The following is a 15,852-nucleotide window of genomic DNA, read 5'->3' as shown; positions in this document are numbered from 1 at the left end:
GGGTGCTTTCATATGCCTTTCCTCCAAACAATCACAGCCCTACCCTGCCTTCAAACCCCAGCTCGAATGAGCCTTAAGAACGTCTCCTGTCCTGTCCAGTGGGAGGTCCTCTCACCTCTGGGCTCTGGAATCACTGTGCGTCTTTTCCCGTTGGCGGGCTTGTCACTTTGCATATTATAGGTCTAGCTGTTGCCCTGTAGCCTCCAAACTTAGTGGCTTAAAACATGACAACTGTTGTGTCTCCTGGTTCCTGTGGGTCAGGAATTCAGATAGGACTCCGTGGGAATGGCTTGTCTCTGCCCTTTGACATCTGGGGCTTCAGCTGGAAGACTCGGAAGCCCAGGAGCAGAGCTGTCTAGAGGCTCCTTCTGCTTCTGATCGCTGGTGCTGGAGGGCAGCGAAACTGACACTCAGCCTGGGCTCCTCACACCTGGGGAGCCGCATTCCTGGGGGTGACGGGGCAGGGGAGACAGTCACGCACACACCAAGAAAGTCACATGCTGTTTGCTAGATGCTAGTCGGTCACTCCAGCCCACAATAGTGGCAGGGGGGGATGGCTGTGATGAGAATTAGACCACCCCTTTTGTTTTATTTTTATTTATTTATTTTGAGACAGAGTCTTGCTCTGTTGCCCAGGCTGCAGTGCAGTGGCACAATCTCGGCTCACTGCAACCTCTACCTCCCAGATTCAAGTGATTCTCCTGCCTCAGCCTCCCAAGTAGCTGGGATTACAGGTGCGCACCACCACGCCCAGCTAGTTTTTCTATTTTCAGTAGAGATGGGGTTTCACCATGTTGGCCAGGCTGGTTTTGAACTCCCAACCTCAGGTGATCCATCCACCTTGGCCTCCCAAAGTGCTGGGATTACAGGCATGAGCCACCACGACCAGCCTAGACCACCCCTTTTAGAGACAGGGTCTCACTCTGTTGTCCAGGCTGGAGTGCAGTGACAGTCATGGCTCATGGCAGCCTCGACCCTCTGGGCTCAAGCGATCCTCCCACCTCAGCCTCCCAAAGCACTGAAGATTACAGGAGTGAGCCCCTACACCTGGCCTCTTTTGAATAGAGGAGTGTGTCAAAAGAATTTGCAGAGATAGTTGAAACCATCTCAATATCTTTCTTTGGGTCTCACATTTTTCACCCATTCAGTCCCTAAGTTACTTAAGGTCTTTTAATTTCACTTTGCACATTTCTCATTGAGGCCAATAATCTTTGCCTCACATAAACCAGGTGGAAATGCTTGGTAAGTATGAAGCATTTCACAAAGGTCAGGGTTCATCTTCATGGCTGCTGTTAGAAATGGATCTGACAGCTGCGTCCCCTGCATGATCATTCCAGAGTCTCCACTGGGCCCGTTCTCTGTCTGGATCTGTACAGAGCCCTGCACCAATGACTGAGTCCCCAGCAGGTCCGAGGTGTGGCTCCAGCAGGTCCTGTGGCTGAGGCACCCTAGGTGTCTTCATCCAGGAATTCCAGGAGTCCATGTGATTCCTCTCCCGAATGAGGATGCCTCCCTCCTGGGTCACATACCCTGCTGGACGTCTGTTCCCACAGCCTTTCCTGTAGTCCACAGAAGGGAATGTCCAGGTCTCATAGTAACCCAGTGAGTGGTATGAGAGCAAATCAGTGAAGAAGTCACCACCAGAGTGTTGGCTGAGTGAGCCCAGGGCCACCCAAATACATTTGCTGCGCTCTGGAGTAAAACAGAAGATGATCTGGTGGTCTTTGTACTTGGTGTGAGTGGAGAAATAGGTTCTGGGCCTGGACAAAGCTAACTGGCTTCTGCCCAGTAGAATACAGCCAGGGGACAGGATAGTAAGGGGATGTTATGAACACTGGAATGCCAATAAATTTGACAATCTAGATGAAATGGACAAACTCCTTGAAAAACACAGAGGACCAAAGCTTACTCAGTAAGAAGTAGATAACCTGGGCTGGGTGCAGTAGCTCGTGCCTGTAATCACAGCACTTTGGGGATCACTTGAGGTCAGGAGTTCGAGACCAGCCTGGCCAACATGGTGAAACCCTGTCTCTACTAAAAAATACAAAAATTGGCCGGGCAAAAAAACAAACAAAAAATAAATAGATAACCTGAATAGTCTTAAGTCAGTTAAAGAAATTGAATTTATAATTTAAAAACCTTCCCAGAAGGGAAGAAAGCTTCAGGCCCATATGGCTTCACTGGTAAATTCTACCAAACGTTTAAAGAAGACATAATACTCATTTAACACAAATTCTACCAGAAAATTAAAGAGGAAGGAACCCTTCTCAATTCATTCTATGAAGCCAGAATTACTCTGATACCAAAACGGCACTAAAGACATTACAAGAAAACTACAACCCAATATCACTCATGAACAGAGATACAAAAATTAGTAACTATATTTTAGCAAGCAGACTCCAATAATATAAGGACAATAATATATCTTAACCAAGTAGGGTTTATCCCAGGAATGCAAGATTGGCTTAATCCTCCCCAAATTGATCTATTCCAGCTAAAAACAAGTTCCATCAAAATTCCAGCAGGCTTTTTTTGGCAGGGGGTGGGGAGGTGGTGGATGGTGGGGTTAGAAATTGACAAACTGATTCTATTATTTATATGGAAATGCAAAGAAACTAGAATAACCAAAACAACTTTGAGAGAATTGAATTTGGGGGAATAATATTACTTGACCTCAAGGCTTATCGTAAAGCTAGAGTAATCAAAACCATTTGTGGTATTAGTGCAACAATAGTGAATAGATAATGGAATGCCAGGAAGAATCCAGAAATAGATCCACACCTATACAGACAACGATTTTCTCATTTATTTATTTATTTTGAGACGAAGTCTTGCTCTGTTGCCCAGGCTAGAGCGCAGTGGTATGATCTTGACTCACTGCAACCTCCACCTCCTGGGTTCAAGCAATTCTCCTGCCTCAGCCTTCTGAGTAACTGGGATTGCAGTTGCCCACCCCTATACCAGGCTAATTTTTTGTATTTTTAGTAGAGACAGAGTTTCGCCATGTTGGCCAGGCTGGTCTTGAACTCCTGACCTCAATGATCCACCCACCTTGGCCTCCCAAAGTGCTGGGATTACAGGTGTGAGCCACCACACCAGGCCTCAGACAACTGATTTTCCAACAAAAGCAACTGAGTGGTGAAAGGATAGCATATCCAACAAATGTGCTGGATTGATTATGTCATATGCAAAAAAATCAACTGTGATTCCTACCTCACATCATACAAACAAATGAACACAAACTGGAACAGAGACCAAATTAAAACTTTAAATTATAAAACTTCTAAATAGGAGATAAATCTTTGTGAACTTAGGTTACACAACACACTAAAAAGCACAATCCATAAAAGAAAAAGTTGATAAATTGGACTTCAACAAAATTAATAAAATTTTCTATTTGAAAAGTTGTTATAAGAATGAAAAGACAAGCCACGGAGAGGCACAAAAAATTTGCAAATCACATATCTGAGGAAGCACTAGTATCTAGAAGTACAAATGTACAATGCATAAGAAAATCTCAAAGCTGGCCGGGCACAGTGGCTCATGCCTGTAATCCCAGCACTTTGGGAGGCCGAGGCGAGCAGATCACCGGGTCAGGAGTTCGAGACTAGCCTAGTCAACATGGTGAAACTCCATCTCTACTAAAAATACAAAACTTAGCTGGCTTGATGGTGGGGAACTGTGATCCCAGCTACTCGGGAGGCTGAGGCAGGAGAATCACTTGAACCCAGGAAGCGAAGGTTGCAGTGAGCCGAGATTGCGCCATTGCACTCCAGCCTGGACAACAAGAGTGAAACTCCATCTCAAAAAAAAAAAAAAAAAGATGCTCAACATTATTAGTAATTATGTAATTATGTAAATTAAAATCACAATGAGACACCACTGCATATCTTATAGGATGCCTAAAATTTAAAATACTGACTACAAGTTTTGATAAAAATGAGGGGCAACTGGAACGCGGGTCCATGGCTGGTAGAAATGTAAAATGGTCCAACCACTTCCAAAAACAGCTTGCCAGTCTGTTAAACAGTTAAGTGTACATCTACCACATGACACAGCCATTTCAATCCTAGGTATTAACCCAAAGAAACCAAAGCAGATGTCTAAACAAAGACATGTACACAAATGCTCGTAGCAACTTCATTTAGAATAGCCAAAGAATTGGAAGCACCACCAGAGTACATCAGGGTGAATGGATAAACAAACGGTGGTCTAGCCACACGGGAGAATTGTATTCAGCAATAAAAAGACATGAACTATTGACATGCTCTGCAACCTGCGTGAATCTCAAAGCACTTCTGCCAAGGGAAAGGAGAAACACCCCCGAAAGTGCCCACTATATTATTTCAATTGTATAAAATTCCAGGAAATGCAAACTAATCTGCAGTAACAGAAAACAAATCAGTGTTTCTCTGGGGAAACTTTTGGGGGCAATGAAATGTTTATTATCTTGCTGAGGTGATCATTTCATGAACGTGTGTATATGTCAATATCACACGTACATTTTAAATTAGAGAAAAAACTGTAAAAATATGTTCTAGGCTAAGTATGGTGGCTCATACCTGTAACTCCAGCACTTTGGAAGACTGAGGCGGGCAGATCACTTGAGCCTGGGAGTTTAAGACCAGCCTGGCTGAGATGACGAGACCCTGTCTCTGCAAATAATCTAAAAATTGGGAGAGTGTCATGGCACACGCCTGTAGTCCCAGCTACTTGGGAGGCTGAGGCTGAAGGATCCCTTGATCTCAGGAATTTGAGGCAGCAGTGAGCTATGATCACACCCCTGTACTCCAGCCTGGGCCACAAAGCAAGACTGTGTGTCTAAAAAAATAAATTAATTAAACAAAAAAATATATTTTTTTGAGACAGAGTTTCACTCTTTTTGCCCAGGCTAGAATGCAGTGGCACGATCTCGCCTCACTGCAACCTCCACCTTCTGGTTTCAAGCGATTCTCCTGCCTCAGCCTCCTGAGTAGCTGGGATTACAGGCACCTGCCACCATGCCTGGCTAATTTTTGTATTTTTAGTAGAGACAAGGTTTTACCATGTTGGCCAGGCTGATCTCGAACTCCTGACCTTGTGATCTGCCTGCCTTGGCATCCCAAAGTGCTGGGATTATAGGCATAAGCCACTGCGCCTGGCCAAAAAAATTTATTTATTTAGAGACAGAGTCTCGCTTTGTTGCCCAGGCTGGAGTGCAGTGGCACCATCTTGGTTCACTGCAAGCCCCGCCTCCCGGGTTCACGCCATTCTCCTGCCTCAGCCTCCTGAGTAGCTGGGACTACAGGCGCCCACCACCATGCCCGGCTAATTTTTTATATGTTTAGTAGAGACGGGGTTTCACAGTGTTAGCCAGGATGGTCTCCATCTCCTGAGCTCATGATCCACCCATCTGGGCCTCCCAAAGTACTGGGATTACAGATGTGAGCCACCGCACCCGGCCAATATTTTTTAAATATATGCTAGTAAGCCACGCTGTCTCTTGGCGTTTGTACACCTAGTGGGGAGACATGTGACCTTGAAAATCAGGAGATCTGGCCAGGTGTGGTGGCTCACACGTGTAATCCCAGCACTTTGGGAGGCTGAGGCCGGTGAATCACCTGAGGTCAGGAGTTCAAGACCAGTCTGGGCAACATGGTGAAATCTCATCTCTACTAAAAATGTAAAAATTAGCTGGGCGTGGTGGTGAGTCCCTGTAACCCCAGCTACTTGGGAGGCTGAGGTGGGGAGAATCGCTTGAACCCAGGAGTCAGAGGCTCCAGTGAGCCGAGATCATGCTACTGCACTCCAGCCTGGGTGATGGAGCAAGACTTCCATCTCAAAACAAAACAAAACAAAAAGAAAAGAAAATCAGGAGATCCGAAATCTGGTCTCCGCTTGGCCACAGTGATCATGACCTTAAAGCCAGTCCCCAAATGTCTCTGGGATTTCTTTCCTAGGCTGTTGCATGGGAAAAGCATTCCCTTCCGTCACCTACCACAGAGGTGGTGCAGCCTTGGAGATCAAGGTTCCTGACGGTGCTCAGCTTAGTGCCTTGTAAGCACTTCCAGTGGGTGTTCACTAAATGCTTGTTTATTGGGTGTCCTTTGGGGGTCAGGTGGCCATGGCTCCAAGTTCTGAGAGCTGCAGCCTCTCTCCACGTGTCTTTGTCAGAGTTTGTTACTGAGGCTGGGGTCAGGCTGAGTCACTCTGCCGGCCACAGTCTCATAGATATGAGATTGTTTGGAAATGAAGACTGGGCAGGTCTTTGAACTTTGCATGGCTCACACCGATTCACTAATCATTCTTCCTAAGCGCAGGTGCTCCAAAGACATGACTCCACAGATAAGGAAAGATGCACAGGCCAAGGTTCCCAGGAGGGCAAAGCGTGAGCCTGGGCTCAGGGCGAGGCCTGGTGGCGTTCTCTTAGTTCAGCCCACTCATTCGGATTCACGATTACACCTGGGCGTGGTGTGCCAGGTTAGGCAGTTTGCAGGAGTGACTGGAAGGCCCTCCAGTGAAAACGTCACTCAAAAAACCAGAGCAATTCCATTTTCAGGCATAGAAGAAAATAGTGCTGATTGAAAATTCAGTATATATTAATGTAGGAGTCATAGGACCTCTTCTTGCGAATAACTTGATCAACAATTAATTTGCCATAAGTTGCATCCTTTTTTTTTTTTTTTTTTTTTTTTTTTGAGACGGAGTCTCGCTTTGCCGCCCAGGCTGGAGTGCAGTGGCCGGATCTCAGCTCACTGCAAGCTCCGCCTCCCGGGTTCACGCCATTCTCCTGCCTCAGCCTCCCGAGTAGCTGGGACTACAGGCGCCCGCCACCTCGCCCGGCTAGTTTTTTGTATTTTTTAGTAGAGACGGGGTTTCACCGTGTCAGCCAGGATGGTCTCGATCTCCTGACCTCGTGATCCGCCCGCCTCGGCCTCCCAAAGTGCTGGGATTACAGGCTTGAGCCACCGCGCCCGGCCTGCATCCTTGAATAAAGAGAACATTCTCTGGGTGGCTGGGCACTGTGGCTCGTGCCTATAATCCCAGCACTTTGGGAGGCCGAGGCAGGTGGATCACAAGGTCAGGAGATTGAGACCATCCTGGCCAACATGGTGAAACCCCATCTCTAATAAAATACAAACAATTAGCCGGGCATGGTGGTGTACACTTGTAGTCCCAGCTACTCGGGAGGCTGAGGCAGGGGAATCACTTGAACCTGGGAGGCAGAGGTTAGAGTGAGCACTCCAGCCTGATGACGGAGCAAGACTCCGTCTCAAAAACAAAAAGAAAACATTCTCTGGAGTGTAATTACGATATAATTCAGGCTTTCTTGTCATCCAGACTGTGCTGTTTTCAGCTCCACCCAGAGTGATTGGGCTGTTCTAGAACAGTTCTAGTGATTAGATTGTTCTAGGCTTGGCCTCCACTTCCTTGTCTGAAATCCACAGTTACAGCACTTGGGTGGTGGAGGAGCCTTAGGGGCGATGGCCTCACCACCCCATTTTGCAGATGAAGAGCCTGAGCCCTGGAATTCGATGGAGCTGCGTTGCCCAGCAGGTTTCCGACAGTCCCAGCCTTGCCAAGGCTGACAGGCCTCCTGGTCAGGAAGGGGTAGGGAGCAGGGCCTTGGGGCTGTTGCGCTCTAATGGGCAGCCCCCTCCAGGTTGGATGAGGCAGCCCTCATTCCCTGGCTGGCGGCCAGGCCACTCAGAAAGCCAGTCTGCATGTCAGTTAGCTGCTTGGTGAGTCCTCCGTGGAGCTTGTGGGGAATGTGCCCAGGGAACTGGTAGATCCCACACAGTGGAGGTTTCTTTCAGGGAACTCCCCCAAACTTCTGGCATCAGAGCCTCCTGGGTTGACTGACTCAGTCACTTTTCAGATACTCCCCCCTGCCTCTTCAGAAGATCCTGGGTTTCAACATTGGAAGAGACCTTAGCTGTGTTTTACTTTCTGCCTCCAGTAGGAATACTTCTTTCAACATTCTCATATACATATATATATATATGTTGGTTTTTTTTGACAGAGCCTTGCTCTGTTGCCGAAGCTGGAGTGCAGTGGTGCCACCATAGCTCACTGCAACCTCCCCCTTCCCAGTTCAAGCAATTCTCCTGCCTCAGCTTCCCGAGTAGCTGGGATTACAGGCACACGCCACTTGAGGTCTCGCTCTGTGGCCCAGGCTGGAGGCGGTCATGCGATCTCAGCTCACTGCAGCCTCTGTCTTTCAGGCTCAAACCATCCTTGCATCTCAGTCTCCTGAGTAACTGGGACTACAGGCACGTGCCACCACACCCGGCTAATATTTTGTATCTTTTGTAGAGACAAGGTCTCACTATGTTGCCCAGGCTAGTCTTGAACTCCTGAGCTCAAGCGATCCTCCCACCTCAGCCTCCCAAAGTGCTAGGATTATAGGCATGAGCCACCACACTCAGCCCAGACTTCATTTCTTGGTCTTTTTTACCTGTGGCTGGCCTCTTTTCTCAGGCTTCAAAAGGCCCCAGTCTCCTCAAGCTCTTAGAAACTTCCCTTTCATGAAAACCTGCTCTTTGTAATGGTTCCTTTAAAAACCAAACCTTAGAAACATTTTGGGCCGGGCACAGTGGCTCATTCCTATAATCTCAGCACTTTGGGAGGCCAAGGTGAAGGATTGCTTGCAGCCAGGAGTTCAAGGCCAGCCTGGCCAACATAGCAAGATCCCATCTCGTTTTTTAAAAACATATTTTTAATTAAAAAAATGAAATGTGCCATATTTCCTCCCCTTCTCCCTATCCTCCTCTTTTGCTCAAATACTGTAAAGTGAGTCATAGACATTATGACATCTTATCCCTAAATATCTTACTATGGATCTCTAAAAAATAAAGTCATGGACTGGGTGCAGTGGCTCACACCTGTAATCCCAGCACTTTGGGAGGCTGAGGTGGGCAGATCACAAGGCTAAAAATACAAAAATTATTCGGGCGTGGTGGTGCATGCCTGTAATCCCAGCTACTCAGGAGGCTGAGGCAGGAGAATCACTTGAACCCGGTAGGCAGAGGTTGCAGTGAGCTGAGATCACGCCACTGCACTCCAGCCTGGGCAACAGAGTGAGACTCTGTCTCTAAATAAATAAAAAAAAAGTCATGTTTTTATATGATACTTTCATTTCACATACCAAAAGTTAAAATAATTCCTTAATATCATCTAATAGCCCCATCATATTCAAATATCTACAGCAGCCCCAAAATGTTTTTGTGATTGCTTCTGTTAGACACCAGGAGGTGCCATTGAGGTTTTAGTTTAGGGTTTGTTTTTATGCCCTTTTTAAATTGCAGCCATGTGGATTTGAACCCTAAAGCCAGGGAAGGACCAGCTGGTGTTTACAAATGCTCAAAGGCTACCTTTCTCCCTTGATATGGTTTGACTGTGTCCCCACCCAAATCTCATCTTGAATTCCCACATGTTGTGGGAGGGACCTGGTAGAGGTAATTGAATCATGGGGGCAGGTCTTTCCCAAGCTGTTCTCATAATAGTGAATATGTCTCATGAGATCTGATGGTTTTAAAAAGAGGAGTTGCCCTGCACAAGCTCTCTCTCTTTGCCTGCTGCCATCCATGTAAGATGTGACGTGCTCCTCCTTGCCTTCCACCATGATTGTGAGGCTTCCCCAGCCACATGGAACTGTAAGTCCAACTAAACCTCTTTCTTTTGTAAGTTGCCCAGTCTCAGGTACGTCTTTATCAGCAGCGCGCTTTACCCAGATCTGCAACCTGATGTCAGGTTTCCTTGCCGTCTCCCTTTATTGGGTAGGCTTCTTCCCTAATCTTTTACCCATGGTACTGTCTTCAGGGTCCCACCTCAGAGAAGGGATCTCTATGCCAGTGCTCTTGGATGGCTGGGCTGCAAGGCTGGAATCCTGGAGTTTCAGGGACCCACTCAGGGGATTGGTCACCTGAGAGCAAAGCCTGCAGACAGGAGGCAGAGCCAAGACAGGCTGACCGCACATCTGACGCTGCGCTCTGGATCCTGGGCTCCGGCTGTACTGGAAGCCAGGCCTCCCCTGGATTCTTCTGGTAGGTGAAACAATGGGTTCCTTGTGTTGCTAAAACCTGTGTGTTCTGGGTTTTCTGTCTCTGAAAACAAAGGTCTTGAATAAAATAGTTCATTAAAGAACAAAGCAGCAGGAAGGTGGGGATGGTTAATAGGAAGAAAGAAAGAAAGAGAGGGAGAGAGAGAAAGAGAGAGAAAAGAAAAGAAAAGAAAAAAGAAAAGAGCCAGGTGCTGTGACTCAAGCCTGTAATCCCCACACTTTCGGAGGCCAAGGCAGGAGGATCACTTGACCCCAGGAGTTTGAGACTAGCCTGGGCAACATAGCAAGACCCCCATCTCTACAAAAAAAAAAAAATAAATATATATATATATATATAAAAATTAGTTCGGTGTGGTGGCATGTGCCTGTACTCCCAGCTACCCAAGAGTCTAAGGTGGGAGGATCGCCTGAGCCCAGGAGGTTGAGTGCAGTTCACGCCACTGCACGTTAGCCTGGGCAACAGAGCAAGACCTGTCTCAAAAAAAAAAAAAAAAAGATGACTGTGACCCCAGCTTGGTTAATGGGCTAGAATAGACAAATGTAGAGAATGTAGAGAGAAGCAAGTGTGGAAGTAAGGAGATGAGTTAGCGGGCCACTTCCATAGACCAGGGAAGAGATGCTGGTGGGTTGATGACAGAGAGATCAGTGAAACATGGAGATTGCTGGAGATTGTTAAGACTATAATTGAGAGACGTTTAGGAGGTGAAATCAATGGAGTTCAGTCATGGACTGGAGAGTGGGTGATGGGGAGGGAGAGGTTACAAATGTTTGCTTGTTTTTACTTCCTTCATTGGATGGATGGTGGTACCACTTACTGAATCTGGGGTCACAGGGAAAGTACCAGGCTTTTTGGGGAAACCATGCATTTAGTTTTGTGCATGTTGTGGTTGAGTCCTCCCACATTCTGGGATGGGACCTGATAGGGCTCCTTGATCACATCTATCCCTGAAAACAATCCTTGTAGCTAACAGGTTGTAGCACGCTGACACATCCCACTCAAAGCACACCGACTGAGAACTGGGGAGGATGGAGAGCAGCTGCTGTCCCTCACAGAGATCTGGGAGAAAAGGGTGTTCCAGGTTAGGATTTGGGTGTTCTTGCCATCCTTAGTGCCATTGAAATGTCAACTTGATCAAACCTCCACATCCCAAAGGTGTGCTATTTCTGCTCTTTCAACCTATCTTTACTACTCTTAGTCTTGGGTTCTGCATTAATGTTGATGTTGGCTGGACACAGGGGCTCTTGCCTGTAACCCCAGCACCTTGGGAGGCTGAAGCGGGTGGATCACTTGAGGTCAGGAGTTCGAGACCAGCATGGCCAACATGGTGAAACTCCTTCTCTACCAAAATACAAAAATTAGCCAGATGTGGTAGCATGCACCTGTAGTTCCAGCTACTCGGGAGGCTGAGGCAGGAGAATTGGTTGAACCCAGGAGGTGGAGGTTGCGGTGAGCTGAGGTCGTGCCACTGCACTTCAGCCTGGCGACAGTTTCATTTGCATTAACCTCTCTGTTGTATTGTACTAGTTGTTTTGGAGACTGGGTAGGGGAGTGGTGCAGTCATGACTCACTGCAGCCTCCAACTCCTGTGCTCAAGTCATCCTCCTGCCTCAGCCTCCTGAGTAGCTGGGATTACAGGCACACACTACCATCCCCGCCTAATTGTTGTATTTTTTGTAGGGATAGGGTCTCACTATGTTGCCCAGGCTGGTCTTAAACTCCTGGCCTCAACAGATCCTCCTGCCTCAGCCTCCTAAAGTGCTGGGATTACAGGCATGAGCCACCACACCCAGCTTGTTTTAGCTGTGCCCTAGTTTTTTATTCTTTGATCCCATCTGAGAATATTTGCCCTTGAATAGCAGAGTTTAATCCATTTTTATGTCTTACAATTGATGTTTTTTCTTCTTCATCTTATTTTATGCTTTTTTCTTATATGTTCTTGCTATTTTTTAATTTTTCTTTTCTTTGGCTGTATTGATTAACTTTGCTTAATTTTTATATCCATGATTTGAGGTTTTACATTCTATTTGTATTTTATTAATAGTACCTACAGGCTGGGCATCGTGGCTTACGCCTGTCATCGCAACACTTTGGGAGGCCAAGGCAGGAGGATCACTTGAGGTCAGGAGTTCGAGACCAGCCTGGGCAACATGGTGAACCCCTGTCTCAACAAAAAATACAAAAATTAGCTGGGCATGGTGCCTGAGCTGTGCCTGTAGTCCCAGCTACTCTGGAGGTTGAAGTGATTGAGCCTGTGAGGTGGAGGTTGCAATGAGCCGAGATCGTGCCATCGTACCCCAGCCTGGGTGACAGAGCCAAACTCTGTCTCAGAAAAAAAGAAAAAAATAATTGCCTACGGAGCCCTGGAGACCCTTGCTGGTACTTAGGAATCCCTGGTATGGCTCCGTCCTCCTGTGATGGGGGGCCCCACAGGTTGACCATTGCACGCAGGCTCCCAGAGGTCGCAGAGCCAGCCCTGCCTCTCCCCAGGGAGCCCAGAGGTCCCAGAGCCAGCCCTTCCTCTCCCCAAGGAGCACAGTCCCTGAGCTGGCTGACCTTGATGTCCCGTGTCATTGCTACATGGAGGGACACTCCTCTGTGTCCCTCCTCCGCCCCCACCATCCTCCTGGGGACAGCTGGGCTGATGCCCCAGCAAATCCGCAGCTCCCAGCAGTTCTCAGATGCAGCCACATGGCCCACTGGGCTCTGCAAACACTTGGTTTCGCATTGAGGTCCCGGCCTACCCCAGATGAAACAGTGACTCAGCCAACAACCTCAGGCCTCCCTCAGTCAGCTGCCTCTAATACTCCTTTCCTCCTTATCACATCCACCATCCTAAACCCAAAAGAAAGGCATCACAATAAAACTGCTTGCTATCCATTGTTTAATTCACACTAAGATTTAATTAAGTGATAATGCTTCATCAATTAACTTTCCCTGTAGTGTTTTTATTTTCAAAGAGAAGCTTAGAGGCCATAAAGGATTTTGTTTTTAAAGACAGAGTCTCATTCTGTCACCCAGGCTGGAGTGTAGTGGTGGGATCTCAGCTCGCTGCAACCTCAGCCTCCAAGGTTAAAGTGATTCTCCTGCCTCAGCCTCCCGCGTAGCTGGGATTATAGGCACCTGCCACCACGCCCGGCTAATTTTTGTATTTTAGTAGAGACAGTTTCACCATGTTGGCCAGGCTGATCTCAAACTCCTGAGCTCAGGCGATCCACCTGCCTTGGCCCCCCAAGGATTACAGGCGTGAGCCAGCGTGCCCAACCATCTGGATCTTTGCCTCTAAGACGCACACAAGCAGGCGTCTCTCAGGGCCCCTCTCAAAGACAGGCCAACGCGTGAGCAGCACCCCTGAGCCCGGTGCCATCCGGGGCCTCTCTCAGCCTCCACCCACAGAAGCCCAATATGCTGTCAGGGGAGGGTGGGAAGCTCTGACACAGAGACTGCGGGGGCATTTGCCCCATGTTTGGAAGATGCTGGGGTCCTGATACCCTCAAACTCAGCCCTGGGGCCTGCCTTGGTGGAGCTGAGACTACCTGGAGCCACCTGGAAAATGCACCCCACCCTCCGCCTCTTGCTGATGTGTCCCATAGTCCAGCTCCAGAGCGCCAAGGGGCCGATGGGAGAGCAGGAATTGGAGCTGGGTCCCAGCACCCCGCTGAGAGGCTGTATCCAGGCACACCGTCTTGTCCCAGTGTCCTTGTCAGGACGTGGAGCTAGCAAAGCCTGTCCCTGAGGCTCCAACAAAATCAAAGGCGTGCTGTCTTAGTTGGGAACTGTGTATTTGTGGAAAAACAGAAAAGCGAGCAAGGGCTGCAGGGAATTTCTGTGGAAGTCAAGGGCAGGACGTACAGCCCGGTCCAGTGTTCGTCAGCAGGTCATCGTCCACCAGCCCCGCGACGCCGACCCCCTCTGAAGCCCAGAGGCCCTCCTCTGCTTCTCTCCAGCCCTGCATCCCTCTCCCTGGATAGCAGCGCTCCTGGGAAGGGCTGAGCGCCTGCTCCCCAGCGTGCACTTGTGTGAGTTTTAGGGTGGCCAGGTGCCAATCGTGGTCCCCTCTGCACAGCCCTGGCATTCAGATGTCACTTACTGAGGCCTGAGAGGGGGCACCTGAGTGACCGCTGGCCCACCGTCCCTTCAGCTGTGGGTGGGGTGGGGGACCCCCATCATCCAGGTGTGAGGGTGCTTGGAAATTCCTTAAGCAGTGCATAGAGGCAACAGGGACCAACATCCCCATGTCCAGAGCCCCCCACATCCCACTGGAACAGTCCAGGGACAAGCAATCTGACCTTTGTCCTTGATATGCTATTAACTTACCTGGAGAGCTCTATAGATCCTCTGTGCCTCAGTTTACCAATATGAAAAATGGGAGGGGGTGGACTGGATGGATCTCCTAGGTCTCCTGGGGACAGCCCCTGCTGTCCTCACAGAGGCCACTGGAGGGCAGCACCTCCTCTGTCCGGGCTGCCGGTTCTGCTCCGCCCCTCCAATCTGTTTAAGAACTTTCCTTGCTTTAGGTTTTGGGGGTTTTTTTGTTTTTGTTTACAAAATGGCACCAACAAAGAAGGTCTTTCAGAGAATTTCTGGCACTAGTGAGGGGAACACCCACTGCCGGCACCATGGAACAGCTAACGGCTGTTTCTAAGGGATGTTTTGTTTCTCAAAACGTTTATTGAGTAACATGAATTTGCAGGAACCAATACTGGAGCATCAAGATCCCAGGTCCCGCTAGGGTCTGCCCAGCTTCTGCCCCCCAGAAGCCGTTGCTCAGTGACTTCCTTCCCACTGACAACGTGGTTTTGTGGCTGTTTAAAGAACACGATTCTTTCTGCTGTCCCTAGGAGAGGATGCCCCATTGTGGCTGGGGGCCCACGCGAGCCCTCCAGCTTCTAGGAGGTTTGTAGAAAACAAAATTGGCCTCAGCAATGTAGTTTCTAAAGTGAACGTTTGCCCAAAAGTAATAGCACTGGAAGGCCTTCTGTTTCTTCTTGGGTTTGCTTTTAGTTTTAGTTTTTTGTTTTTTGTTTTTTGAGTCAGAGTCTCTCTCTGTCGCCCAGGCTGGAGTACAGTGGCGCGATCTCGGCTTACTGCGGCCTCCACCTCCCGGGTTCAAGCAATTCTCCTGCCTCAGCCTCGCGATTAGCTGGGATTACAGGCACGCGCTACCACGCCCAGCTGATTTTTGTAATTTTAGAGGCGATGGGGCTTCACCATGTTGGCCAGTCTGGTCTCAAACTCCTGAACTTAGGTGATCCTCCCACCTCAGCCTCCCAAAGTGCTGTGGTTACAGGAGTGACCCACCATGCCCGGTCCCTTAGTTTTAGTTTTTAAACTAAATTCAGGGCCAGGCATGGTGGCTCACACCTATAATCCCAGCACTTTGTGAGGCCGAGGTGGGAAGGATTCCTTGAGCCCAGGAGTTCCAGACCAGCTTGGGCAATATAGCAAGATCCTGTCTTTATGAAAAATACAAAAATTAGCCAGGCGTGGTGGTGTGCACCTGTGGTCCCAGCTGCTCGGGAGGCTGAGGCAGGAGGATTGCTGGAGCACAGGAGGCTGAGGCAGCAGTGAGCTGTGATCATACCATTGTACTCCAGTGAGGGAGACAGAGTGAGATCCTATCTCAAAAAAAAAAAAAAAGAAAAAGGCCCTTGTTCACTTCCTGTTGCTCCACCTGCCCTGGCCTCCCCACCTCTCTCTCATCCTGCTTGAGCCTCCGCATCTGGGAAATACCTGCTGTTCCCCTAGACTCCCCCTCCTTGCTGCCCCAGGTGGGACCCACTCCCAGAATGCACACCTGTAGGCACTCACA

The sequence above is a fragment of the Macaca thibetana genome, chromosome 1 (genome assembly GCF_024542745.1).
Source record: "Macaca thibetana thibetana isolate TM-01 chromosome 1, ASM2454274v1, whole genome shotgun sequence".
NCBI lineage: Eukaryota > Metazoa > Chordata > Mammalia > Primates > Cercopithecidae > Macaca > Macaca thibetana.
This window is presented reverse-complemented; position numbering follows the sequence as displayed.